The 25,662-nt window shown below is 44.7% G+C and overlaps 1 protein-coding gene across 5 annotated transcripts in view; it reads left to right on the forward strand.

Moving 5' to 3' along the window:
• Window positions 1-899: 899 nt before the first annotated feature.
• The window catches only part of SEMA5B (semaphorin 5B), a 246,171-nt gene continuing 221,408 nt past the window's right edge, over window positions 900-25,662 (forward strand). For all 5 annotated transcript variants that reach the window (XM_048953844.1, XM_048953843.1, XM_048953845.1 and 2 more), the window contains exon 1: window positions 900-1,167. The gene's annotated coding sequence lies outside the window, so the exon portion shown is untranslated. The remainder of the gene's footprint in view (window positions 1,168-25,662) is intronic.

A 25,662-nucleotide genomic window follows, 5' to 3' on the forward strand; every position in this document is an offset into this window, starting at 1 on the left:
GACTGTCAACATCAATGACTGGATCAGTTCACAGGAGGATCCCAGCCTCATTATATACGTGCACATCCATATGCAGTGGTATCAATGCGGGCCATTCTACCGGAGGATCCAGCAGATAAATAACTGAGGTTCTTATCTCGCAATTTTTAAATGTCGCTAACACAGCCAGGCTGTATTTTTATCCTCTTACCGCCAGGCTGCCTGTGCATCGCCACACATCCCGCTTAGCTGTCAGCTCTCCGCCGCCGGCTTAAAGGAGCGGAGCGGCACCGCGGAGCCCAGCAGCTCCCGGCCCCCCGCCGGGCCCCGCCATACCTCTGCCCTCCGCTTACCGGCGGCTTGACGCCCACCGGCTGCGCTCCTGCGGGGCAAAACTTCTCTGTTCATACAGCCCCCAACCCCTCCGCCTTCTCCGGCTTCACTTCTGTCCCTTTCGCCCTTCCATTGAGCAGGAGACGCTGGCGGAGCGCCCGGGCTCGCTTCGGGGTCCGCTCGACGCGGCGGTGGCTGCGCTCCGTGCTCGCCCCGGTGCCCCCCGCTCCCATCCCGGCCCCGGCCCAGCTCTTCCCGCAGGGTGGGCTCTCCGTACAACCACCGCTCCGCTGCGGGCTCTACCCTCGCTCTCCGTGGATCCTCTCCCCGCCTTCCCTATGGAGGCAGTCCCCGGCACTGTCCCCCCCCTCACCCTAGAGGCAGGGGCCCGGAGATAGAGCTCCGCGGGCCACCCTCCCCCCACAGCCTCCCGGTCCGGCTGCGGGGAGGGCGATCCGCCCGCGAAGAAATGCCCTGTTGAACTTTGAATACATTAGTTGACATCAGTGCGAGTTGGGGCTGCCAGCCCCTAGCTCCCTCCTCCTTCCCTACCTCCTCCTCCTCCTCCTCCGCCTTCTCCTCCTCCTCCCCCCTTCCCGGTCTCCGATGGAAAGAGTTGAAGCCGCGCCGATAGGAGCCGCCGGGAAGAGGCAGCGGAGCGCAGGGCAGGACTTGGGTCCCAACTCCGGCCGCGCCTCGGGGACGCTGCCCGCAGCCGCTCGCATGGCCCGGGGCAGCGCACCCTAAGCGCTGGGCTGGGGCGAGCCGCCGCTCCGCTCCGCTCCCCGCTCTCCTCCCGCTGCAGCCGGAGCGCGATGCGCCCGTGAGCCCCGCACCGGAGCCGCCGGAGAGCCCGTAAGCGCAGCGCGACGGAGGGGCCGGGGGAGGGTGGCGGGGAGGGGGCGGCGCGAACTTGGAGGCTCGGCGGGAAGCCCCCCCTGCGGTCCGGGGTGCGGAGGGGTCGGGGCACCCCGCGGAGCACCGTCCTCCTGCTCCGTCCTTTCTGCCCCGGCAGTGGGCAGTCGGGGCGCTCCGGGCGCTGCTGGTGTGATCCGGGCGGGCAGGATAGGGAGGGAACGAGTCGGGAGGCGGCGGAGGTGATTTCTTCGTTCTTTCTCTGCTCCTCACCTTCCAGCTCTCCCGTAGCCCGCCGAGCGGGGCTGAGGCGAGAGGGAAGCCGGAGAGCTTAGGTGCAGGGATACTAATGCTTGTTGTGATCGTTTTTCTCGATTTTTTTTCCTTTTTTTTTTTTTTTTTTTTTTTTTCTTCTTTCCCGGATGGTAATTTGTCTTTGTGGTAGGGGTGGCCCATTAAATTTCAGCTCACGTCCTGATGGAGATCAAAAGCGAAGGGGAGAGGGAAGCAGAGAGCCTTGTGCGGCTCCGTAGCTCCGTGCATTGTTAGAAACTTACGGGGAGGGGGGGATTCCCGAAGCAACCTTTGTGGCTGCTGCCCCGACGCCCACACCAAAAGTTGGAGATGTGCATTTTCCAACGCTGCCATCTGCTCGGCGCTGCTGCCTGGGAGCATGCTTGCTGTTACGCCTCAGAGGAAACAAACAAAAGGTGTGCTGCCAAGTCGGGCTGAACCTGTCTGTTCATGGGCTTAGGTGGAGCGTTTTAGGGAGTATCTGTGTCCTAAGGCTTCACTGTTCTCTCTTGGCTCAGATTGGACTCTTGTCTATAAAAAAGGTCTCCAAACGCGGTAGATGCCAGTCCCGGTTTCCTTTTTTTGTTTGTTTGTTTCTTTTTCATCCTCGAACTATTTCTGCATGGATATATCGGTTTGGGATCATAGTAAAGTTTCCTTTTTTTTTTTTTTTTTTTTTTTTTTTTTTGGGCGAGCGTTCCCTCTCATTACAGAAAATACTTCTCCCAAATTACAGTGTGAGCAGCACGAGGTTAGCTCTCCGCCTCCGGACGAGTTCAGCTGTGGGCTGAGACCCCGCACTGACTGCACTGTGAGCAAAATACAAAGCAGCAAAGCTAAAAGTTAGGACGAGCTTCGGTTCTCCCTGCTGCCTGGGATCAGCAGAGGTGCAGACTGAGCGCAGGCAAAGAGCGAGAGGAGCTTGTTCCAGCTACACACACAGCACACAGCAAAGCGCTCCTCGATTATACTTGTGATTTGTGAGCGCCCAAGGGAGAAAACTGGTCATAAACTGCAGAGAAGGCAATGGGAAAAGGAATATTTAAGCATATCACTCTGGATTTTTAAATAGAGGTTTCCTTTTTAAATAGCTGCTTGAATCATCCCAGTCTCCTTTTCATTTTTCTCTCCCTTTTGAACTACAACTTTTATTTCTGTTCAGATCGTGCAGAATGCCGAGCTGGCTCTGCACAAGGCGAGCTGCAGTGTGGGATCTCTGCATTTCATGTTGTGCCTTTTCCATTGTCAGCACAGTGGAGACGATTTCTCCTTTTATTTTTTTTCTCCTCTCCCGCTATTTTGCCTGCTTTCCTCCAAGAGATTAAGTTTTTGTCCTCCCCTGTCAGCAACACGTTAATCCTGAAGTCATGGGGGGTGGGAGGGAGCGAGTTTGTGCCATTTGGCATATGGAGTTTTGTTCTGTGTGCCTCTGGCCTGTGGGACTGCTGAAAGCACTGCCCTGCCCTCAGCACAGAGTTGGGGGTAGAGAAGGGGCAAACTGCAGAGTAGGAAAGAACGACCCCAGAGGACATAAGGGGAGAGCAGAGAGATGCTGCGGATGGGGGTCTGTGTGGGGAATGGCTTTTAACAGCGTGGCCCCAACCGGGTCACACAGACTTAAAGAGAGGGTGAGGGGTTGGGGTTACCTGGAATCCATAGAGCCTGAGAGAAACTCAGTGCAGGAGGTGCCGTGGGATTTCAGCTGCTTTGCACTGGGATGAAGCAAGTGCCCAGGCAAAACGGCACCGGTGGCCTGGTGAGGTTGCTATTTACTCTCCAGACAGAAAGCTGGAGTGGGGGAGTGTGCACCCTGAGCTTACTGCTATTGCTTCTCTCTACCTTAGCTTAGAGTCAGCTGGAAAAGTCCAGCTGGGCTCAGGCCTTGCTGGGGTGTGTTACTGCAGAGCGTTCTGTGTCATCTTCAATGTGGCTCGGAGGATGCGTTCCTATTTTAGCCAGGTTTGATAACCGTGTGAGCAACCACGCTAGGGTTAAGTGAGACCGTCTGCATGAGTTCTGTTTTCCTGAAAACAAACACGACGTCGAAAGTTTCAGTGGAAGTCTGGGCTGTTGCTTCGCCGTTTGGCAAAAGGGGGCAGCAACAAACAGTGCCACAAAGAAATCTGCCGCTCTGCTTTCATGTCGGTGTTTGCTGTTGCCGGGGGCTGCGAACTCGGGATGCTCGGAGCCCTTATCCAGGTGATTCCTCATAGAGACAGCAGCGAAGTTAGCTGACTGCGTAAGCGAAGCGGGAGCAAAGCTGTCGTGCTTTCAGTCTAGGGCTGCACCAGTTCTCCATGCTGGTGTGACTGGCGTGGAATCTAAGGCCAATGCTGCATGATTTCAGAGCTATTCCAGTTCTCACTACGTAGGCTGATAGCAGTGACCTTCACCTCTCACCACACTGATTTTAGGGAGAGTGTGATGGGGCCCCAGGTTTGGGTTGCTGTTCTTATAAATGCCCTCCAAGGAATTGCCAGCACCGCTTTCCATAGGAGGAAAAATGAACACCTTCGTTCCTAAATTTAACTTTGTTTTAGAAGTCATTTGTTTCCAGCCTAGAGAAACATATTGATCCGGCTTATAAAATATTGCTTGTAGGATGCATTTAAAAGCCTTTTCACCTTTTATTTATCTGTCTGCCTGGAATCATTACATTAATGCTTCCTAGTTGATTTCTGAGTGGGATTTTGCAGAGAGTCTCACCAGGTTCTGCCTCTTCTGAGCATAGGCTGCTCAGACCCTTCATGGTGTGGGAATGCAGCTTGGTCCCACTAATAGGGAGGTGCTGAGGGATGTGGCACTGTGACCACGTCCTGTTATTGGTATATAGCACCTGGATCTGCAGCCTCAGTGTTGTCCCCGTGTGAAGTCTGCAATAGGTTTGCCTTGCTGTGCAGCACGTCCGACTTCTGGTGTAGAGCTGAAAAAGGGAAATGCAATCTTATGCAGGTAGTGGTGGAGGCGATTCAGACCGATTCTCTAGGGGGTGGAATTCGTTGTTGTGCGCTGTGCAGCAGCTGAGATTGCAAAGTACCTCTTAAGTGATGGACTTACTTTTTAGAGACTGAATCCTGTGAGGCTGAACTGCCACTATTTAGGTTGCATCTTTGTTATTTAGCCCAGGACACAAACAGTGGAGAATTACAGTGCTATCCCCGCTGTGCCTTCAAATAGGCTGTGTTCGAATATGAGTGCTGTTGACTTTGAGAATCAAATAACAGTTCTTTGTTACTGCCTGCCTTTTTTCTTTTTAAGGAGAGAAAAAACAACTTGCTGATGAGTGTGTCAGCCAGGCTTATTGTAAGTCATTGTTTCTCTTCCTTTTGCATTGTGGGCTACTGACTCTTCCCACATACCCATCTCTGCCCATGGTTGCAATTTTCATGAGTTTCAATGGCAGCTGTCTGCATACAGCACAAGACTTCACAGGTATTTGGGCTTGTGAGCACAGTGCTTTGCTTCCTGGAGGTTATTATTCAAACCCAGTTAGTCTCCACATTTATTTCACTACGGTTCTCGTTTTCATCCAGCAAATACCCCGTAACAGCCATTATCCTCTACCCCAGGCTCACACGGTGTGAGCAAAGTGCAGCAGAGCTTTGAAGGCTCTGCTGTGACTCAGTATGCAAGGTCTCCTTGACTACAGCGCTTCGGCTCCCAAAGTTACCTCCCAGAAAGAACTGAATTTTAAGGCCCATCCAGAATAGCTCCAAGTGATTTTCTGCTGGGAAGTGCATGAGTGGTGATACTTTGGATTACTTCGAATATCTGCTGTCAGATATGTATCTACATGCATATCGACATATGTTTTGTTTTGTTTCAGAATATAATAAGTCTGGCCGGTAATTTGCATGTGAAGGATGTTATCAAGTTACAGCATATGACTCTGAATAGGTGATGGAGCTATTCATGTGCTGATAATTAAGCATACACCCAAGCACTGTGTTGGTTATGGACGGGTGTGCCCTATTTACTTTCTAGTAAGCTTTGAATGAGATCGTAAGTAAACATGCTGATTGCTAGTCTTAATCCTCAGATCAGTTGTGAACATGTTGAGAGCTTCTAAGTCATCTGTGTAATTTCATTGCCTTTCTGTAAGGGGTCATTTGTGGAAAGAGCACAGGATATTTTCTTCCCATAAGCTGCTTTGAAGGGTCTTGTGCTCGTAATGTGCTGTGTGTTCATGACCAGATCCTGACTAATACAAACCTCCTTTGTGCAACAAAGTGCTTATGGACTTGGTAGTCTCACTCTATCATGCACTCTTTATTAGGCCGTTGCTAGAAGCTGCGTAAGTTGCTCAGTGCCAGTTTCAAGGTTTAACTTTACCCATTGTACAGCAGGATGTGACCACCTGGGACACAGCAACCTACAGAGAAGCAGCATAGGAACCATTCGGTCTTGGCCAAGCGCCGCACTGCACTCAAGGGCTCAACCATTACTTCAAACCCAGGAGGCAGCCTCAGCAATTGGAAATAGCATGTGAGGATGCTGCAAAGTGAGTCCTCCAGCAGCCTCGTGTCCCAGTGCTGGGTGTGCTCAGACTGTGAGCTGAAATGCTCTCTCAATCCTGCACAACAGCCAGGCTAAGTCCTGCTTAGATGATCTATGAGCAATTCTCAGTTTAAGGGTTTGGGGCTTCCAAAGTTTGCATACTTTGCAGATTGCTCGTGCCATAGTCTTCAAAAACTGTTAGCTTTTAAGACAAGCAGATGGCTTTAGCAAAATATATTTGCTGGCACCTGGAACAGGTGGATCTAGAATCAATTTATGCAGTGTGATTTTATCCACACCCTTTTTGGAATCATTTTGTACCCTGGAGCCACCTAAGATGCTTATTATATAGCCAATAGGGAGCTGCTTCTGTCTGACTACATAGGATTTTACACATCTTTTATAGCTAATGCCTGGATTGAAATGCAAAATTTAGGACTGGGAGTGCATGTGAATTTGGAAACTCTCTGGAGAGAATGTGGGTGCATGTATCAGCGAATGAATTATGTCCTCCATAGACAGAGAGGGCTGTTTTCAGTGGTAACAAATGTCCTGTGTTCGGTGTTTGTCATTTTAAAAGTAGCATTTTTCATTCCAAGTGCAAGCCTCGTACAGGTTACTGATGTAAAGTAAAAATGGGGAAAAGAACCCTTTAACTGCATTTAAATGGGCGACAATGAAAATTTCTGATGTGCTACAAAGATAGGGATCAGATCAGCGGTTCCAAAAAATGGCTGTGGCAGCTCTGAGCAGTTGCACAAGAAGGGGAAGAAGCTGCCTGTCTCCTGAGGGCAGGAAACACTCCGTACAAGGACACAGTGACTGGTGACATCCTCATCCTATTACAGAACTGGGGCCATCCAGCCTACCTGGCTTGTAGTGATTGCATGAGGGTTCTGAGTGAGTGCTGGGGCTGTGTGCACTGCTTGTGGTGGGAGTAGGAATGGAGTTTGGGAGTGCTTTGGGGCCAGCATTATGCTGGAGGAGGATGCTGACTGCAGAGCGCCTGCTGTACAGCTCTCATTGCTTTGCTGTGTTTCCTGGCCACGTGGAAGTTGGTTGGCCCGCAGCTTCAGCTAAAGGTTGCTTGTTTATCTCCCACAATGCTGGTTTACAAGAGATCAAAGATTAGTGGGGGAGAAGACGGCAAGAAAGGAAAGGGTAGGAAGTTCACTCTGGTTAATTCAGTTTGACAGGATAATATGGTAAATTCAAGAATGTAGAGAGAGATGCATTTTGGAGCCTGTCCTTATAATGAATGCAGGAAAGAAAGAATTGGCGAGGTCTCAAAAGTTTGCCGGAGTGATTACAGATCCCCCCGCTCTGCCTCACGTTCCTTTCTCTGCTCTCTCTTCCTGACTGAGGCCGGTTGTCTGCCAGAAGGAGATTTTCAAACACATGGTTTAGACAGGGCAATCAGTCCGTATTTATAAATCACTTAATATTTCACTCTCTGACCTTTCTGGGGTCCGCTCCACATCTGAAGAGTATTTTCATTAAAAATACAAAGTTGAGGTTTGGGTTCTGCATGTGTCCACGGTGTTCCTCCAGTCTAAGAGAGCTCAGCTTTTATTGGTAATTGCAGCTAGTAACCACCTACTTAAAATTAAGGACAGCAGGGCTTGTGGTAGAATGAAACAGTGTAGAGAGGCATACTGCATTTAAAATGAGAAAAATAGTACTATGCACTGTAAATTGGGCTCTGAGATGCTGTTTCCGTACTGATGGGGGATGATTCAAATAACACGTAATACAAATGTTGAGGATGATTAAGTGATACAAGAGTACAGCTTACATGGAATTCTATTCTGTCGGCCATGCTAGGCAGTCCAGAAAGAAACTGAGGAAATAGAGAGAAACTGAGGTGTTTCTGTGGGAGGACCTGAGGGCGAAGTATGGCCTGGAGAATGTGGTGTTCATCTGTGAAAGATATTGTGCAGCATAATGATGCAGATAGGCGCCAGGTAGGATTGCCTGTGACTGGAATCAGTAGGAATTAGACTTTGACTTATGTGAGAAGTCTGGTGCTACGTGACATGCTCAAGGTCATAGAGTGAGTCAGTGGCAGAGGTAAGATTGCAACCCCTGGAAGAACTTATTCACCTGCTTAAATTCACATGTGTAGTTAAATCCTGTGAATTAAATGCTTCAACTCAATGCTTTCCTGGATCAGAGCTCCAGACTTGTACCTTCAAGCTCGTGTGTTTGTCTCCTTGCTAAGCACTGCCAGCAGGTAACTCCATCCTCCAGACGTCTTACTCACCTGAGATGTTCCAGTTAGTGTGACAGAAGAGAAAATAATACCCTGATCTCAGGAGCACAATTGGTCCCAGTGTTTTTGAAGACGAGATGGGGTCATCCCTCTATTTTGTACTTTTTTATACAAATGTGCACGTGCATCTATATAGATTGAATTAAAACAAAAGCAAGTAATTAATGTCTTTAAAATTTTACATTTTTCCCCTTTCACCAACAGAATCTGTCCCCAAGAGAGTAATTTGCTACATATCTTCTGTATTTGTTTAGGGCTGTATGTCAGGAATACAAAACATGGCATTGCTAATGCTACGTGTTCCCTCTAATGGGTCTTTGAAATATTAAAACAGCTTATATTTGGAATGAGTTTCACACACCTCCCTCTCTGCAGTTGCTTTGCAAATCCAGGCTTCACTGCTTTGCTTCAGCAAATTATGAGTTTATTATACTCCCGGAATGCTAATAGCACTTCGTTTTCTCCCTAAATTTCTTCTTCATATTTATGTATTGATTCTTCATTTGAGCACACTTTTGCAGATAATGATGATACTACTGAGGATAGCTTGTGTGAGTTAATTGCAAGAATGCCATCCCTCTTTGCCAAGAGCCTCTCTGTAAAGTTCATAAGCTAAGGCATCCAAAATGCTAATGTAGTGAAGAAGACTGGATAAGCTTACTCCCAGTGTTATTTTTCATTCTTATTTTTGTAATGACCAATCTGTATCAGAGTTGACAAATCTTGATTTAATTTTTCATTGAAATCTCATTGGCAGATTTGCAGATGCCATGCTTTAGGTAAGCAGTTGTTCTGATGGTCACTTGCTCTTTACTCAGTTGAATCACACATTAACTGTGAGTGAACATCTGTGAACCAGAAGTTTTAGTGTTTCCCCCTTTAGCTTACATTTCACATTTGGTTCCAGAGATTCTCCCCCATCTCAGTCCCTCATCCCACGTTGTTGGGTGGTAATGCCAGGAAAGTGCTCTCAGTTGGTTTATACCTTCCCTGAGGCCACAGAACTTCCTTGAGCTGATTCACGTTCAAGCTGGTCATCTGTTCTTAACAAGAATCCAGTTTCGGTTTAAGTCCTTCTGTTGGAAGAGAACATCCTGAAATTCCTGTTTAAGTGTTAAAGCTACAGCAGCCCTCGTGGTTATATTGCCTCTTACTTTCTCACTTGCTTCTTGGCCATGCTATGCTCTCATCTGGAGAGCAGAGCATTCCATTTCCTTGCTGTGGAAGTACTTGTGAACTGCAATCAAGTCAGCTCTTAATTTCTCTGTGATATTTCAGTATTATACTGGATTCCCCTGTGGTTTTTCAATCCTTATGTCAGCCTGATGGCTCTTCTCTGAACACTTCCTGAGGATGTTACTGGACAAAGAAGACAGAGTAATGCTGACAGATGCAGGAGCTGGGGAGAGCCGGAATGGCAGAGCAGGGCTGAGCAGATAGCAGGAGATAAGGGCTATATGGCAGATAAAGTTGGAAGGCAGAAAAAGGAGACACAGTGGCACAAGAAGCTCCTGGCATGAGAAGCCCAGTTTAATATATGCCTGGGGAAGAATTGGAGTAGCTGTAGCATTGAAAGACAACAGCATATTTTTGCTGGCTGGGAGCTGGGTAAGGACTACGGCAGTGGTAATGCTTGTAAATCAGAGCAGCGTTCTGTCAGAGCTGCTCTCTGTGGGTAAATTTCAAAACATCTGTCTGCACTTTGCTTGGGCATAACCAGGCTCTTTCTGCTCAGTTTGAAGTTCTGGTGAAGTTGCCACTCTTCCTCCAAGCATATGATCTGATCCCACAGAATCAACCTGATTTTGCAATCTGTACAAAGGCAAAATGTTTCTTGTTTCAGTGAAATGACTGTAATAAGAATTTATTGGCCTGAGTTCTCAATTGCTAACACAAGGCAAGCGCTCTGAATCTATTCCACAAGTTATAGCCATGTAGAGCTGGGCTGTACTAACCTCAACCGTGATACTTGTGATCTGAGAGGACTAGAACCTTCCCATAAGTAACATGATTTCTGTTTTTAGCTTGGAGAGATGTTATCATTTAATGAAAACCCTTTGTTTTCTGGCAGCCTACTTGGCTATTCATTTACAAAGCTCTCACAGGACCTGGACATCCATGAACAGTGCAAGAGCCTAATTCTGCTCACAGATACACTAGTGCCGCCTCATTGAAGAGCTGCAATTGTGCTTGAATGATGATTGATAGCACGAGTCCAGGAAGTTAAAGATAAATTTGTACCTATGGGAAAGAACTGCAAAGGGAGCATGCTGGTCCAGAGACACACTCCAAAATTAGGTGTGCAGCATTGCACTGCAAAACCCAGAGCCAAGGAAAGCATTTCCAGTTTTAATTAAAACAAAATCCAAAACAACAGGATCTCTGTTTCCATCAGTGTTTAACCTTCCCAAATGTTTGAGCATGAAATGCAGAGGTAATTGGTTAGAAACCTGAGAAAAGTAATGAGACTATTATTTTTCTTTCCCCATTCTCAAGCTGATTCAGCTTAGAAAGGAAAAAAAAAAAAAAAAAAAAAAGAAACCTCTGAAGATTTTATGTGGGCTGAGTAAGACTTCACTCCACATATAGACCAAATGAGCTACAGAAGTGCTTCAGTGAAGTTATCGTGTGGCCCTGAGCCAGTGGGAGTATTTACATGGCAGACTTCTACCTGGTAAAATCAGGGGCTTAAATAAATTGTATAAAGAATTGGAAATAATCTGATGTCTGCAGTTCTAATGGCCTGAGTTATTTGCAGAAGAGATAACGCCCTGATCCTGCCCCAAGGGACATCAGTAGCAAAAATTCCATTTGTGTAAGTTGACACTGGATTTTTCTTTCTCTCTTTTTCTGTTTCTCTCCCTTTCTCTCTTCCTCTCCCTCCCCTCCCCCCCCCCCCCCAAAAAAAAAAAAAAAAAAAAAAGAAGTACGTCTTGCAGTTCTTATCCAAGGACTATTTGCTTTAACTTGGCATACTGCCTAAGTCAGGACTGCATGAGTTGGCCCCAGGTTTTCAACCAGACAGTATCTCTTTAAAATGCAATGGTATAATTTAGGTATCTCTTATTTGTTTTGAATAGTAGGGATAACGTGTCTGTCAGTTACAATGACTTGACAGATATGATTAAAAGGCAGGAGATCAGGAAAAAGGCATGCTTATCACAGCCAACCCTCCTCGATGAAAATGTAAGTGCTCCGTGGCGTATTTGCAATTGAGGTGTAACTGAAAGCATTTTTGGAAATGCACTTTGTAGACTGCATTGAAATGGTGTTTTCTATTATGACCAGTTTCTGGAACAGATTATCATGATTGTAGGAAGCACTTCAAAGCATATTGGTGTAGGAAGATCTTTCCCCGAAAACTTTGGCTTCTTTGTAAGAAAGAAAGCTACAAATGTGTCTGCAATCTGTCTTGTTGCAGCTACAACAGCCTTTATTTGATAAAAGTGGGCTGCTATTAATTTCCAAGGTGCTACAAAGACTTTGCAACCCCCTTGGTTTCACAGGGGGTTATAAAGTCTGTGTTTCCCTTCTCCCATATCCTTCTAAACTTCTTTTTTCATGTTTTTAAAGACTGAGACTTAAACACTGTAATGAAATGTTGAACTGCATCTGATAAGCAGTCCAATGATAATTTAAAGTACTGGTGGCCAGACTTCCATAGAAAGATCCTGATGCATCGCCTGACCCATCCCCTGAGCTGATACTGGATCAACTCCACCTCTGCTATGCAGATGAGCTGAAGTTCAGGTGAACTCAGCATTGATAGGAACTGGAGAATGCCTTCAGATATGCTTCAATGTATTCATCTCTGAACTCCTACCAACAAGGCAAGCTACATGCCATTTTGGCAAGACTCCCACAGAAACTTTGTTTCTAGGCTAGATTCTGTATCATAGGGAACTGAAGTCTTCTCTATACTTGCAAACACAGAACAAATAGGAAAAGCTCAATTTCTGGTTGGCATGAAAGCAGGTGGTATAATACACTGAAGTATGTTGGCATGACTGCAAATAATTCTTGTTGTTCAAAGATATTGGGAAGGGAGGGAGGTCACACAGAAAATGAAGGAGAGCAGTAATGAGAAGGATTGGAAGCAACTCCCTTGTCCCCAACATGTGATAGCACACGCAGTGGAACAAGAAGAAGAAACTTTCCGAAGTGTTATTTTGCATTTCATCAAGCTGCCATGCATCAAGCCCATCACATAGCCCTTCATGTGCCTCCCAAACACACATTTCCTTCCCCTAGGGAAGAAGCTGTAGCACAGAGAAGTTAAGTCACTTGCTTTGGCTCATTGAGGGCGGCAACCAATGAGAGTCCTGCAGTCACAGCTGCTCCGTCTTGTTTGACAGCAGAACATGATGAATTATTTATGCTAAAGTAGAAAGGCCTTGAAATGATTCCTTCCCTTTTGCAGAAATTATTTTTTCCTATAAATGAAGGCTGAATGATGTGCTGATGGGTTCCTTATGAATGCATACCATAACAGTTAAACAAGGTGTTTTTTTTTTTTTTTAATCTACAACATCATCAAATGAACAATTCTAACATTTCAGTTTGCCATCAAAATATTGTGTTGTTTTCCATGTTCTCTTTCAACAAGTAAAGCAACACTCTGTGTGCTGCTACCCATAGAAGTACCCTCCGTGTGCTACAGCCCATGAGTTCAGCTCAAAGTTGCTGCCTTGGTGTTTGAAGCCAGTGGCAGAAATGCTGAGTCATGGCCTGGAGCAGTGATTGAGCACCTGTGGGAAGGCAGGGCAACCCAGGTGTGTGCAATTCTCCTGAGTGACTGGAAGGGGAGGAGCCAGGATCCATCCCTTCCCAGAGCTCATTTAAGGGTTGGCAGTGGAGGTGAGGGTGTCTTGCTGGAGATTCTTGTGTATGTGAGGCCTGCTAAAGGTAAGCAGCTTTTTTTCTTTATTTTTGCTCCTAAGGCTGTTGTAATAGAGCAAATCCTCACTTACTGGAGCCTGGAACCTTGCTGCTCTGCTGTTGTTGCTGTGCTTTCTATTGCATTGCGAAGGCCCCAAAGGAATTTTCTTTACTTATTCAATGCTTATTGTTCTCTGTGGGCTGAGGGTCTGCCTCATATAATAAGGAAAATAGCTGTCAGAAATGGGAATCTTCCCCATAGCTGATGTTGTATGTTCCCTCCTTGCTTTTCTGTAGCCATACCATATCAGGTGCTCACTGCATCACATGGGGATGGAGGGCTGAGTGTGCTTTTGCATAGCCACCTCTGGTGTCAGCCATGTGAGGACTCTCTTTGGCCTTCTTTTATAACCTGTTTGTCTTCAATCACACATCTTGTCATCCTTTAGAAATCTGCTTTACCCCCTGCTCAGGGTGATTCATTTCTTTCTTGATCTGTTACAGAGCTCTGTAACATTTATTTTAGTCTAAAGTACAATTTATCTACATGTGCTACCTTATGCAAAGGACTAGTTCTGTTTTCCTTTCTAAGGAAGTGCAGGTCACTATTAAACAAGCTTCTGAAGCAGATAACGCTCTGAGCCCTTTCTTACCCTTTCTTGTCTCCAACACAGAAAATTATTAACCAGGCACCTCTTTTGCCTGTATTTTTAGTGAGTGTAAATTAATCTCCTTAATATGTAGTATGCTCCTTGCATCTACACATAATTAAATCATATTTGCTCTTGGAAACTATTCATTCAAGTGTAAACCTGCTTCCTGAGTAAATATTCCTTTAATTAGTAGAACAAATAGGTTACGGAGTTGTGGGATTTGGAATTGATTGTCACAGCATTCCTTTCCCTGATGTCTGCCCCAGATCTGCACAGTGGAGAGGTGTGCTAAATGCAGCCAGGGAACGCAGCAGTGTGCTTCTTGCAGTTTGAAAATAAATGCATCCTGTGAATATTTTACACCTACAGAACCCTTCATTTGAGGATTATGAAGTGCTTCACTGTGCTGTGTGGGTATTATTCATTTCCCTTTTACAGAAAGGTGAAGCGAAACAGAAAGATTAGGGCCAATTCTCTATATCCCCACATTCTATTAAGAGGCATAGATGTACTAAGACATATATGGTTGCGTACTACTCCTGCAGAACAGCAGAGAACATGGCTTTTCATATAGGCTAATGAGGTACAGCTTCCATTTTTGGATGCCTGCTTGGGCACATCTGGTCCCAGTGGTCCCAAAAGCAGCTTGTGGGGACTGAGAGCCAAAGGCTTTAGGCACCGCCTGCCTCTGCAGCAGGGCATCTCATTTCTGGATTTGTCTGCTGGTGTTCAGTGGCTTGGGGCTGGGCTGTGCACATAGAGGTAAAGCTGAATGAAGAACGCGGCCTTCCTGCTGCCTGGCTTGCTGTGCCAGGGCAGAATGATTATTCACAGATGCAGATCTTTGTCTTTGTTGTATGGCTTACCCAGGAGGTTGGAAGCTCAATCTGAACAAGTGCAGTAGAAAAGACATGCATGTAGCCGTTGCATTTCAGCACTTGCTTAAGGGTAAGTGTGTGTATGTGGGTGTCGTTTCTCAGGATTTTTTTTTATGTTGTGAATGTATAGATGTAAATATTGAGAAGTAATGGGAGAAATGTTTCCTGTAGGAGTAGTGTTTGAGAGTTGTCAATGGCTTCATGTTTCCTGACTGCAGGTAAGAGTTTCTGATAGGAGAGGGAAGATTTTGAACTCTGACTTGCTCTTGTTGAGTTAATTAGCCTGAGTTTAAATAACTTTTACTCCTGAGCTGGAGTTGCCTGTGTGAGAAAGAAATGTAAGAGACCACAGCCAAATGAGCCCCTTGTTAAGGATGCAGGTGAACAAGCTCTGTAAATGGCTGCCTTGAGACTGAGCAGGAGAGTGTGTCTGCCAGTGGAGTAATGTTTGGACATACCCTTAATGAAAAGAAGGGGTTTGTTCTGGAGTCAGCAGCTAAAACATCCCTTTTTTGAGTGCAGTGTGCCACAAATGCTCTGCTTCTGCCTGGTTCTGCTTCAGGAGAGTGGTACATAGAGGTGGATGGAGGGGACTTAAGAATGCTGGAGCTGATGGATGCTCTCTGATCCCAGAGGAATGGGGACAGCTTTTTGTGTCTACTTGTCTTTGGTTGGCTGTAATTCATAATAGCATCTCCATTCATGCACATACTGATTTTACAATAATTTTCTCTTCTTATGGTTCCTTTTCTGAAAAATTCAGTGGAGCTATTAGATGTAGCTGAACCTGATCAGATAATGGGCTGTAAAAGAATGAATATGTTTTTAAATAATATCTTTAGCAGCAAACAGGTTTAGAGATTTGTTTTCTCTCTACATATTTACTCTAGCTCTGATAACTCAAGGGCTCCTCCTTTATTGCTCCAGAGGTGTTTTTTTTTTTAAAAGCACGAGCTTCAGCTGGCCAAGTAAGTGCCACCTGTTGGATGCTTGCAGTGCTAATACATCCTCTACCTCATCAGCTAGTTCAGGTGTGCCTACCTGTGTTGGTGCTTTGTATCCTGCCTGCTAAGGAATGATAACTATAGGGTGTCTTCATGTGGTTTGTGTAATCCTCTTAACTGCAAGAAGATGTACTTACTGTGTAACACAGCACTTGCTCAGGAGTTAGCAGGAAATACCTATTGCCATTTGGACTTGCATCCCATATTGCTGGCCAATAATTTCATCTTTGTAGGCAAGTTCTAACTCTCTCAGAGGTCAGATGGTGCAGGGATAGGAAGTTTAAACCAGCTCCAAGAGGATGTCTGATGAGAGCTCTCTGCCTCCACTTCCCACTGTGAATCAGTACAAGGGGAATATATGTAATCTGTTTTGTTTCTGAGATTAGAAGTTCTGCTGGGATAAGAAGGCACTTCATAGATGTGAATAGCATCTCGTGCCAGGCACTGCACTTGTGTGGAACCTCTACGTGCCTCTGTAATGCAAGCAGGAGTGGGAATCATCTGAAATACATGTGCCCTGTGGACTGAATGTGTTGGCTTTGCTTTCATATGGTGATCTCTCCAGATCTTTGAGTTATTTAGTAGAAATTGTTTCAGCATCAGTGTAGTATCTTAGCAGTGCATATGTTTTTGTAGTGTGGGTGGGAGTTGGAGCCATACAGTACAGCTGGAGCCTTGGCATTTTGCTATGCTGTGGCAGGTAGAATTGATTTTACAGTTAGGAGAGACTGACTTCAAATGTACCTTTATTGAATTTATTGGCATCTACAATTACCAGTGTTAAGAGGTTAAATGGTATGTATGTTCTGCTGTATGCAGCCCAAAAATTTGTTTAGAGATTCAAAACAGTGGAGTCTCCTGAGAATGGTCCTTTCTCTTTCCAAAATGTCTGCATATGGAAATCAAGCCTTGATGGGGGTGTTTAAGATCACTGGGCAATGTGATTGTTGAGCTTTTCTGTGCCCCTTGTGGATATTTGTGTCTAACAGTGAATTGAAGGAAGGACAGGATGGGCTTTTGAACTGAATGTAGATTAAACACTTGGAGCATCCCTGAAACATCTGGGAATGACCTAGATAGCATAGGGTTCTGGTACAGGCCTGGTGTGTGAATGCAGGCATGTCCTGCAAACGCTTTGTGCTTCATTACTCAACCCCTTACAAAGCAAACAGTGCATCACAGCAATGTGAAGCTTTGGTCTCTGGGATTTGTAAAGCACTGGGAACAGGGTTTTTGTTCCTGCATCAGATGTGGATCACTACCAGGACTGTATTTTAAGAAGTTGGAACGCTGAGTCTGGGCCAGCTACAGAACTGCAAGTATTACTATTGCCTGGAGTCAAGTAATCCTGCATAAATGTGATCTGCTTTGGTCCATGTTATCAGTTAGAAAAGGATGTGAATTGAGTGAGAGAGACGTGTGCTGTGATTGCTTAAATGGAAACCTGGGAATTGGTAAGTTTTAACTTCTAAACTCATCCCTGCCAGCAGCTTGCTCTTTGCCTTGGGCAAACAATGGGAAATCAGCTTCAGGTTCCTCAGCTGAAGTAATAACGCGTAAGAAAAAGAGAAGAAAAAAGCCAGTGTCTTTTAGAGTTGTTGTGAGAATTGATCAGAGATTGTTTTAAAATATTGCCTGAAAAGTGCTATGTATTTTTAAATAGTTTCCTATCTCTGCATTCTAGCTGCATGCACAAGAAAAAAATCAGACTGAAGCACAACTCCTGTTTGGCGATTTCCGTTTGAAATAATCCATTCTTTCATCAGAACAACAGAAAGGACAGATGTGTTATTAAAAACAAGATGTTCTTGTACTAGCTGGCAGCAGTATATCTGAAACCCACCCTGCTGGAGCTGTGCTTGCAGAAAAACTGGATTCCCACCAGTTAGCTGCTACTAACTCTTCCACTTCATTCTCCAAATTACTTGCAGAACAGCTGTCATTAGCCACTCTTATTTCCTTTGATGCAAGAAGTTTGCATTTCCCATTCTTAGATTCCTCCACACCTGTGCTCCCAGTAACAGGCAGTGAGTCACTTGACACTGTGTGTCTGGTGTTGGCTCTGTTCCTGGTGACATGTGCCAGCCTGGTTGGGGGGGAGGGAGAAAAAAACATAGACCCTAAAGGCATGATAAGTTGAATTATTTCCCTTCAGCCCTTCCCTTCCTGGACTGGAAATCCAGTTTGCGTACAGAGTTCATGAACTGGAAATAAGCTGCTGACTCTGTGGCTGCTGTTGGCTGGGATCCTCCAAACCTCAGCATTCGGCTCGAAAGCCAGACCTCTCCGGTGCATTAAGGGTTGCACACTAGCTTTAATTGTTGAGCTTCCTTTCAGGACTAAGAAACTACAAAAGAGTTGCCAAGGCTCTCTTGTCAGTGGTCCATGTTCCCGTGATACACTAGCTAACTTGACTTTGAAGTGGGCTGCAAATGAGGATGTTCTCCATTCTCTCCTGTACAAGTGCACATTGCAAGGGTCTAACTGCTTCTGCAGTTCCCATCAGCTTGAGTAGCTGGCACCAGCTGCAATGTGGACTGAAATAGCAAGAGCAAACTGTCTTTAGAACTGCCCCTTTAAAAGTTGCTCACGAAGTGACCGTGTTTGTTCCTTCTGAATTTAAAGCCTATGGACTGGCTATGAGCCTTCTGTTATGGACCTCATCCAAGGACCACTGACATAAGAGTGTCTTAAAATTCCTTCCCTCAGATTTGGATCAGGCTGTCTTTTAAAGACACTTGTCTTTTTAAATCTGAACCATGTATTCTTGAGGGCTGTGTGTACCTTTTTCAACAGTTTTTTGTTTCACTTCTCCCATTTTGCATGACTCTTAAAGCAGCCTGGTTTTTGTTCCTGTATCAGATGTGGATCACTACCAGGACTGCATTTTAAGAGAAGGTAGAATATATCAATGTTGTACAACTGAAGCTAGAGCCAATAGCATCTTTTACCTTCAAACTAGTGACTCTATCAAAGCCAGTATTTTTTCACCTGAATGAGGACTGTGCATCTGTTGCAGTACAGCTGGAATACACATGAAGGGCAGGGTGCCCTCTCCAGAGATTGGTGCTATTGCTTTACATGCTATCCACCTGTGCTGGACTGTTTTCACTTGGCTGCACTGAACTGTGGTCATGGTTGAAAGTAAGCAGATTTGTTATTTACTACCTCTGGCAGCCTTACAGGGAGATGTAGTGAAAAATCTAGAGCACTCTTGGTTGGCATCCTGCTCCTGTCAGAAGGGGTTTGTGTAAGTACTGGTCCCTGAACTCATCTGTTTCTGCAGGGGGGCTCGTACTTGGTGGAGGGAGAAGAGCCTCAAGGGTGTTGCTGTTTCTTGACAGCACCATGCAAAGGATAACTGGGTACCACTGCAGTCTTCTGGCCTTGGCTGTTGTCTTTGGCAAGGAGGGTGATTCAGCATTCTGCATCCTGCAGTTCCTGACACAGAAAAATGCTGCTGTGTTAGGTTCTCTTTAAAGGTCATGGACCTGACCTGCTAGTGTGTGGGAGGGAAGGTCTCTTCTGTTTCTCTGTCAGAAATCCTCCCAAAAACAAAAGCAAACTTCAGCTGCACTGCTTTTCTTGAAGGCTAGTAAACTATTTGATGGCTGGGCTGGGAATGGGCTGAACTCCAGCCTTTGTCATGCAGTTTGCCCTGTAAGCTCTGTTCCTTTCTCAGCTCCCATCTGTGCTGTCAGAAGGGCAGGTTCCTTTCTGCCCCCAGTTCCACTGTGGCTGTCCCTGCCTTGTCCCCAGTCTGTGATGCTCAGATGTGGGTCTCTGCTTTCATCCTCACAGCCATGCCCACTTGTGTTCAACCAGCAAAGCTCTGCAGCTGTCCCTTGGGCTGCTCAGGTTGGGGAGGGACCGGGGAGTTTCCTGCCACTCCAACCCTGAGCTGAAGCACTCTAATGACATATTCAACCGCATGCTAACAGTAGCTGTTGGTGAAGCCAAGAATGTGTCTCTTCGTGCCACTCGAATGCGAGGGCACGATTAGTCATTCAGCAGGCAAACATCTGGTGTTCTGCGTGCCCTGTGGCAATTCCTACTTAGCAGGCCTCACAGCCCAGTCTGAGCTAGGAAAGCAGCACCATAAACTTTGGATTGGCTACAGTTAGTCTGCGTGTTTTTGGGGGGGTAAAAACATGCTCACTCGTCTGTGTTTTTTTTTTTTTTTTTTAATGGTGTTATAGCGGGATATGGATTGCTCACAGTGCTGCTGAGTTCTGCTTCTGGGGAGCGTGTGCTGTTAAGTTTTCTTGAGTGAGCAGAGTCCAGGGCACTAAACTTGGCCCAGGATTTTAGTTCTGAGGTGTGTTTTCCTTTCTGGAGTAGATAACATTGCTGCCTGGGCCTGGAGATGAGTGGACAAACACATCTCTTTAATGATGTGTGCTAGATGAAAGGAAAGAAACAGGATTTTTCTAACCAATTAACTCTGTTCTTTAAGGCAGAATGTGATCAGAAAACCAGAGATGCCCTTGTGCAAATCTCTACTCCTTTAGTCCCCACTCATCTCTGCTGGATTCCAAAGTCACCCTGTGACTAAGGGCAATTCCTGACTGATGGTTTAAGCCTTGATATTCTTTTTGTTCCTCTTTCCTGCACTTGTCTCCTTCATCATGGGCAATTCTTCTGGGCTACAGAGCTCTAGAATGACAATGTTTCCTACATGTGCTGAAAAATTATCTTCCAAATACTTTTCCTTGTTGGATACTTGCAATAGATGCCTTCTTCCCTTAGCAATTCCCTTGGCAAATTTGATGTCCTGTCTGATCCTAAAACTACTCATAGTGTCTTTTGCTTATTTCAAATAGATTCAAGCAATATGGACATGCATTGGGCTCCTAGAGTTTTGGAGTTTGGAACCTGAATTGGAAAGTGGATATATATATATATATTGGATATAGCTTCCAATTGCCAACAGTGTACATGGACAGTGCCCTAAACTGTCCTAGCAGACCTTAATCACAGCCTGTTTTCTTCATCGAGGCATAACTTTCAAGCAAACTCATTCTCTGAGAAACACAGCTACCCTTCGCATCAAACTGCTCCACTGTTTTGCAGAATGCAAGCAGAACTTCTTGTTGAAGTGACCCTCACCATTGGTTAGGAAGTACAACCTTAGGTGAAAAGATTTCAGTGGATGGCACTTCAGTAATGGAAAGGTGACAGACATAGTACAGGGAGAACTTATGCTCTCTGTCCATCATGTAACATTTTTGCAGAGACTAGTAAGCAGAATAGTGGAGGGCCCTTTGGCCTTCTGACACAAAGAATCATCATCAGTAAATCATAAGCCAATTAAAGTTGGGAAAGAGCTGACAGTCTCTTCAGTTCATCCCTTGCTGATGTGAGACTGTTCCCTATAGTGTATTTTCTCCTGTTGGCATTAAATGATGGAACATCTATTGCTTCCTTGGGGAAAAGTACACATTTACCGTTAAAGAACTGTGGAACACTTAGCCTAAACCTCACTTAGTTTCCTTCTCTTTCTCCCAACTAACTTACTCTTCTGAGATTTTTTACAGCTTTTGAATATTTGTAGATATTTGTAGATAGCACTCTTGTTACCATATGCCATATCAGTGATCAGTGTAAAGTGTTTTCTTACAAACTCACTCATGTTGGTGTTACAGGTTTACATTTTCCAGTGTCAGTGATTAAAACTCGATGGGAATGCTCAAACTCCAGCACATCCTTTTGATAAAACCACTTTTGTATATTTAGGGGGGGGAAAACCTGTGGTTCTGCAAGTGTTTGACAGTGCGGCATCAGGGTCATGGTGCAAGATGAGTCCATGCAGCAGGAGGCCACTAATCCTTAAGAGAAGGTTATCACTTGTTCTTGTGGAGACTGAAGTCAGGACAGCTTCTGAGGGGAAGCTTGCACGTGAGCTCAGTCTTCCTAATGTCTGCAGAGCTTGGATATGCTTCACGTGCACATGAGCTCAGCATCAAGCAGGTGAGGAAAGTAGAGATTGCTTTTCCTAAATTGTGTATGGATGTTTTTACTGAGCAGTGCAAATGTAGATGAGATGTCATTCATTCTAGCTGTGAGTTACAGTTAATAACTTTTATAAGGGCTATTGTAATGGGTTTTAGAAAGCCCTCAGAAACCAAATGCTAATCACTGCCGTGTTAGTGGTACCTTATCCTTAAACTAGGCTCATCAACCACCGCATTCTAGGGGGGACTTTGATTGCATCAGTTTTGATATCTGGATGTAAAGCCAAAGGCTTTCAGAGGAAACCCCCCCCCTTTTCAGACTTTACTTGCCATCATTCAGTTTGATGATTAGATTACCATTTTCTTTTATTTCAGCTCAACGACCAAGCAGCAGTCTGGACTTACACATCACTTTGTGTCATATATTTTATAACTCACTGCAAATTAAAAATAATACTTTTTGGAAGTCTGAAATTCTACCAGTGACTGAAGATCCAGAGAATCCATTTAGAGGAAAAATACGAGTAAAAATAAGAGGATAAAAAGCATCACTGGCCGTGTCTTTTGGTGTAAATCACATTCATTTCATAAAAGTCTTGAACACTTCCCTTAAACTTTAATACCTGAATTTCAAGCCCAGCAGTCAGTGGATCTTTTAGCACCAGCCAGAGAGTACTCATAGTTGGCAGGCAGATGGTCCTTTCCCCTCTTTTACATTCTTTTAACGCACTAACACTGCCAGTTGGGCGTTTGAAAGCCTCATTAATTTTCCTCGCGGTTTGGCAATAAGACCTTGCTTGTTCCTTGCTCTCTTCCATTACTGAAATCTGTGCAGTGTTTGCGTTGCTCCTACTTGTTGCTTTGATGTAAGTATGGGTTATTTGCCTTGCTGGGGAGCCAAATGGTGGAGATATGGATGGGTGTAGAAATGTGCTGGGGTGTGATGTCGAAAACAGGTGTGGTTAGGATACGGGGAGGAGAAATCTGATGTGTGGTGCCTTGGGTACAAGCAAGGAATTAGAAAAGAGCAAGAAAAACTCATGTAATCAATTCATGACAGCGTTGATATTGAATCTACCAAAATCAGAGGAGTCTGTAGATTTCTGTAGTTAAACTTTCTGCATTTTGATGTTGTTGGAGCAACCAGTAATGTTTATCTTCTTCTGAAGAAGCCTTTTGTTTCTGTGATATTTCTGAAAATACTATTTTTGCATAACTTTTTTTCCTCACAAGACAAATGCTTTGTAGAGTAGCTCTCCTTTATACAGTGAATCTACAGAAATGGCAGCATGGAGCTGCATGTTGAGTGGTTTCAAATGGGTCTGTATTTCATTATCCATGTTACAGGATGGATTTTTTGACTGCCTGCCCTGCAAACACATTTTGAGACAGGTGTGTTAAAAATGCATGTGTCCTTGGTTACCCAGAGAGAGCAGAGGTGCTTTGTAAGCTCTGAGTTAAGTTAAATGAATAGAGGCTGTATTATTCATCAAGACAAAATCATTTTCTAAATCAAAAAAAAAAAAAAGAAACTGTCTTGTCTGCAAATCATTTATCTGGCCTTGATTTTCCTGAGGGCATTGAGTAGATGTCAAGTTTAAAAAAGAGAATGAAACTTTTTTTGTTGTTGTTGTGGGATCAACAAAAGTAAATTGCCAGCAGAACCACTTTTGATCAAATAAGTGTCTGCTGCTGAAATTGACTGCACTGCTTGCACAGCATGATGTTACAGCATGCATCTGCTCTCCAGTCAGTTAGCATTGCTTCGCCCTTTTCCTTTTGGTGTGCCTGGCAAATTGTGAACGATGGATGGGTGAGTTTTTGTCTTTCTCGTATGGACTTTCCTGAGGTGAAGGGTGTGCTGATAGATCATCGGTAGCTGTATCTGTCAGGATGGATCGCTGAGAAACCACTGGCACTAGGAGTTCATGGTAACAGCACCTCTGCTGCTGGCATAGAAAAGTCTTGCTGCTGTGTCACAGCTTAAAAAGGCTGTGACTGGTGCAGATCTTGACCCAAGTCTTGACTGTGTGGGCTCCCACAAGCTGAGAATTGTCAGCTAGGACCAGAACTTCAGAACTCAGAGTGTTAATCATATTCATGTGCAAGTTCCCCTGCCAAAGGGTAGGCTGCTGCTAGAATCATTATTTTTAAGGTAAGGTACAATTCTGATATCCTAACTGTATTACCGTGGTCAGTATCCATCCACGTCATACCTCAGGTCTCTTTGCTTTCCAGCCCTAAGTCTTGGACAGATTGCAAATTGCAGCAATTTATATTCTTGCTGCCATGGTGAATTACATGGGAGAATAAATCTCCAGAGAAAAATGTGTTGGTTGGGCTTCTGTGTGAGTAGGCACTAATGAAATAGGCACTAACTGAGGGAGCCGCAAGAGGGGAGGGTGGAAATAACAAAAGGAATACAGTAACTGACTCTGGGTAAGAAGGTCTGTGGAGAAATTTCTCCATAAATGAGTTAAAATTGATGAGTTTTGAGAATATGAATCCATATTCACTTTTGACCTATTGACCAACTTCTCTCTGTAAAACTAACCTCAGTCTTCTATCAAGTAAACTCACCAACTGTCTGGTAAAGACAAAGGAGAAAAGATATTTTTCCCTAGAATTCAGCCAATTCTTTTAAATCCTTGAAGCCAGTGCAACTGTTACTGTTCTTTTCTCACTGATTCTCTTCTACCATACTGATAGGTAATAAGATGAACACAAACCAGATCCAATATTTAGTTTCCTCTTCTGGAGGAAGAGCTCCAGTTGTTCCTTGTATTTTTCTGGTTGTCTTATATTTGTGTCTGAACATAATCTTCTCTAGCATTGCAATTAGTTATGGCATTCCTTATCTTCTCTCCTGAAATATTTGCATATCTGTATGGTATGCAGATTAACAGGTACTGTTTTCCACCCCAGACAGGACTTGGTTTCTCTGCAGTTTGGTATGGCTCCTAATGATAGTTTACAGGATACCTCATTGCTCACAGTTCAAGATAATTCTACCAGGAAATAGTACAAATCTTGCCTCCTTCATAAATCTCTGGGTTATTTTATTTCTTTCCTGCCAGTTTTCTCACTCTTTTGTAAACTGTTTTAGTCGACACATGGATGCTTGCAATAGTATTTTTGTCTGGCTATTTTTTCTTTCTTGCTGTACAGCAGAATTTAATTGAACTGAATGAAATATACATGAACATGAAGTGATGATTACTCAGCCCTGCTTGTGTTAATTCACAAACGTAATCTAACAATTTAAAACAAATCTTAACTTCACTCAGTAGTTTTAGAGCATCGATCACTAAATTAATTGGGGCTTTCTAAGCGCGTCATGCGAATAGTGTTACAATCCCAAATATATATTCCATATAGAATTGGTAGGTGTCAGGAAAGTCTTACTGCAGCAGCTGTCTGCAGTATGCTGGTGTAACTACACGCATTGTGGGAGCACAGCATGAGCAGTTAGTCTTTAGTGGCTGATCACGATGCAGTGGAAGCTGCCCTTAAATGCACTGTTCCATTGAAGTTGAGCTAGAGTAAAATGGTACTGCTCTGCCTGCTCAACCCCCAAATCTGGCTGGAGGTTAAGTCAGCTGCCTCACTGCTCATTGCAAGAGGACTAGGGGCAGTCAAAGTCAACTGCTGTGTTCAGCTTTTTACTCTAAAGGGTAAAAGGGAGATGCACAGCTGTGATCCAATCTCTGCTCCCTGCTCTTGAAAGCAGCTGTGCTGTGCAGTCCTTACTGCATCTGGAAGGACCCATCTTTAAAGAACCTCAGTGTCCTATCCTGCTGTTCTCAATGGAGAACTGTTTAATAAACTGTTTCTCGATCAGAAACATTTTCTGAGGTGCACCTTAATTCTATTCAGAGATGGATGATGAGACTTTTTCCTGAATGAACACTTTATTTTAACCTAAACAGCTCTTTTACAGCTGATATATTTACAGTCGGTAATCATCTCCACTCTCAGCTTTGGCTCAAAAATCCAAGCTCATGAGATTCATAAAATGCCTGGTAGCACACATAGCTTTCCTCCGAACATGCACAAGCTGCTATT

The sequence above is a fragment of the Lagopus muta genome, chromosome 8 (genome assembly GCF_023343835.1).
Source record: "Lagopus muta isolate bLagMut1 chromosome 8, bLagMut1 primary, whole genome shotgun sequence".
NCBI lineage: Eukaryota > Metazoa > Chordata > Aves > Galliformes > Phasianidae > Lagopus > Lagopus muta.